The sequence below is a fragment of the Mus musculus genome, chromosome Y, assembly GCF_000001635.26.
Source record: "Mus musculus strain C57BL/6J chromosome Y, GRCm38.p6 C57BL/6J".
NCBI classification, from domain to species: domain Eukaryota; kingdom Metazoa; phylum Chordata; class Mammalia; order Rodentia; family Muridae; genus Mus; species Mus musculus.
The window spans coordinates 28,410,336-28,414,374 of record NC_000087.7 but is presented as its reverse complement, the minus strand read 5'-3'; positions in this window follow the sequence as shown (position 1 = coordinate 28,414,374).

Below are 4,039 nucleotides of genomic sequence, written 5' to 3'. Positions count from 1 at the left end.
AAATAAAGAGAAGGGTTTGTTGGCAGTTGACCTAGAACTATGGTCTTCCATTGAGTGACAGGCTCATTACCTTCCTTCCAACCTTGAGAAATTCTGCAGCCAACAATATTCCTCAAGACGTTGGAAGAAGACATCCTCCTCTTTTTCTTCATGAGGGATGTCATGCTAAGACTCTTCAGAGGTATTGTCTTCTACATGGCTGTAGCCCTGGTGTGGTAGACCACACCAACCCTGGGCAGATGTCTTGTGGTTATCATTCTGTGTTCAAATATCATACTTGCCCATTGCCTTGGATTGAAGGTATTGCCTGTTTACACCAGACACAATGCTGTTGCTACTGTCATATATATGAGTTACTGAAAGGCAATGAGTGTAGGATGGGAGAGAATGCTGGAGAAATGCTCTTCTCTAATGGAATTTTTGAGTAGGTCAAGAAGGCTATGCTAAACATGTTTGGGCTTCTAAACTTAATTTGATCCAAATAAGAAGTTCATAATCCAGCTATGGTGGCACAAGCATTTAAACTCAGCATTCAGAAGGCAGGATATTGCAGATTTCTGACTTAGAGACCAGCCTGGTCTACAAAGTGAGTTCCAGGGCAGCCAGTGGTAGACAAAGGAACCATGTCTCCAAATCAGCAACAACATTAACAACTTAAACAAAACAACAACAACAACAACAACAAACAAACAAACAAACAAAACAAAAAAAATGAAAAACAAACAAAAAACAAAACAAACAATCAAATCAGAAGTTAATAGGAGGTGTTAGTGACCCAAGTCTTAAATCCTAGTACTCAAGAGGCAGAGGGAGGCAAACCTTAGTGAGATAAAGGCTAGTCTATTCTACAGAGTGATTTTCCTAACAGCCAAAGCTACACAAAAACACACTCAAATTAAAATTAATCACCCATCCAAAGAAAAAATGAACAAACAAAACAAAAATAAATAAATAAATAAATAAATAAATAAATAAATAAATAAGGGAAACAAGGAAATTATCGAAGGGAAATTAACAAGTAATTCTCGAGAGCTCAGAATAACATACTCAGATGAATATGTCTTCAGCCCTGAGCTAATTTGCCTCTGCTGAGGAACATCTCCTTGCATGTCTATGTCAATGTGGAAGTTGGTATGCCTTTTACAAAATGATCAAGGATTAAAGAATAAAGAAAATGAGTCAGAGTTGTCACCTACACTCTCTTGTACCTGCAAGCTCTGAATTAGGTGGCAATATTCACAAATATCCCAGGGACACAGCACACCACTGCCCTTCTGTATTATGTCACCTGACCCAGCCTCAGGATTATTTGGTGATTATTTGCCACTGCAACTCTGGCCTAAACAAGTCCAGGCAATATCAGCCATTTAGAACTAACATTTTCTAAAATACATACGGACAAAGAAGAGCTTTGACATTTTAATGGAATTGTGAAGGAGATATTGTTAGCAAGGATAATAAATTCAGGAGATCAACTAAACTGTATCAACCATGCCCCTGGCCCCAAACATGGGAGAATTTAGAATGTACAGTTACTCAGTGTGGGAGGGAAAACTTTCAGCTTTCTATAGCTATGAGGGTCCCATTCACTTCATAAATGTACTTACCCAAAGAAAATGTCTTAGTCATCAAGATTCTGTCTTTTGATACAGACCAGGCAAAAAAAACTTGAGGAACAACGTTGGGGTTCAGGAGCTGGCCTGCCTTTCATACACCACTGGGAAAATAGTGGACACACCTTCTAGGGATTCTAGTGCCTCCAAGTGGAATAGATGTGCAATCTATGGCCAGTGCTCTGTGACATCACCTAGTTCAGCTTGCATGATATAACACCACTCATGCTGGTTCCTTCCCTAATTACACCAGAGACATTAACCATCTAGGCTTTACCTTTTCATATGGCCTTCTCGAAATACAAAATATAATCCCTACTGAAATGTCCTGATGACTTGAGTCACATTCTGCCCAAGTAATTCACTCCTGTATTGTTTTTATCATTTTGGTGGTTGGGTTTCTGTTTATTCATTTGTTGATTGTTTGTTTTGTTTTTGTTTTTATTTTCCTCCTGTGAAAGCCTTCAGTTTCTGACTCACCAACATCCTTGGTGGTTATTTTCCCTGTTCCAACCTTTCCCTGGTTATCTTTAAACTGTTCTTAGTGTCAGAAATTGTGCCAGACTCTTTGAGGCAGCACATTGGATAGCACATCAAAATTCTGTTTATGAAAACCCAAAGTTAGAGCAATAAATATTTTATTCAAACAAAGCAGGAATTTTACAGGGTTAAGTACCTTGTATTGAAGCTATTTGCAACCGTGAATCATGGATTCTTTGGAAAATGAGAAGGCCATCTAGCTCTTGTTCCTGCTTACAAAGTTGTGATGAAGTTAAACACAATATCAACCAGTCATGTTTTAAAGGCCTTTAAAAATTATTAGTATTTCTGGTTACAAGTAATTTAATAGATTAAATGCAGTAAAACAGGGTGAAATAGATTTGATAATTTTACTTTTGAAATATGGGTAGACAAAATATTGAATGCTGGTAAGTATGGAATTTACTTACAAATTATCAGGCACTTTAATTTTTCATGCCATATAGATCTTTAGTTCTTCCAGAAAAATTAATTTCAGGCCCTTACACGATAACCACCACACCTTGTATATTTTTTTCATAGATGTTGACACTACCCATAGTGGGCTAGACCCTTCAACATCAGCCATCCAAAAAAGATCATTCCTTACAGGTGTGGCAACTGACCAATGTGATGGAGGCAGTTCTTTATCTGCGGTTCTATATTCCCAGGTTGAGTTAACTAAAAAAAAAAAAATGCAAGAAGGACCATTTCACATCCATATCATAAATGTTGATTGCCTTACTGTGTGCAATAAACATGCGATGGATTAGTACTAGATGTCAACCACTGGATGGATGGCTTAAAACATGAGAGAGAGAGAGAGAGTGACAGAGAGAGAGAGAGAGAGAAAGAAAGAATGAGAGAGAGTTTTTGATATGCCAAAGGGTGTTTGATATTTCAAGCCCAATGCCAAATCACTTTTAATGAAAACACAAATCCTAATTCTTTCTAAACATCCCACCACCTAGAAAACTAACTCCTTTGAATATTTGATCTTCTGTGAGCCACAATTATTCAAACTAATAAAGTATGTAAAAGAAATTGAAATCAAGTAATAATTGTCCATGCCACTTCTTGGAATATTCTATATCATTACTTTTCTTTTCTTAGAGGTTAGGGTTATTTGCATAACAAGAGACTAATCAGTCATCATTGTCACATCAGCCAAAGGCATCCTAACCCTGCCACATTTCTACTTGATTAATCACATTGGCATTACTTATTTGTATGGAAACATATCCCTTCATCCTGATTTAGTTAAAACCGTGGGAATTGTCAATGTGCAATTAATTTTGTTCATAATGGGACAAAACAGAAGCCTACAGGATTGTTCCTGGGAGCTGAAGATTTCCCTTCCATTTAGTAAAATGTTATAAATATTATTTTAACACAAGCCTAAATTCGTGAAAAAGCTTTGTTTTCATATTTTAATTATTTACAGGTCGTTCTGTGCCATATAAAGAAAGGTAGAGAAGAAAAGCTGTTTTGGAGTCACTGACATACATTTAACTGAGGTCTCTTTGCATAGTACAAGATATACCCATCGCTATATCTGGGGAGTTTGCTTCAGGAACTCTAATGATATAAAGTCCTCAGGATTCTAGGCTAAGATAACAGAACACTGCTTATAAGCTATGAAAGATAAGCTCTTGTATATTTTATTTATATTCATGTGTGTCTGCACACAGATCTGTACAGGTAAGTTCAAAGGTAGCGAAGGGTATAGTGTGATTTGCTCCTTCACTCCCTAATTTATCCCCTTTCTACAGGGTTTCTTGCTGAGCTAATATTGAGGCTGGCTTTCAGGAAGCTACAGTCATCTTCCTGTCTCTGCCGCTCCCAAAATCCTAAGCACTGGTGTTGTAAGTAAATAAACACAGGCATGAATTTGCCCCTGGGCCATA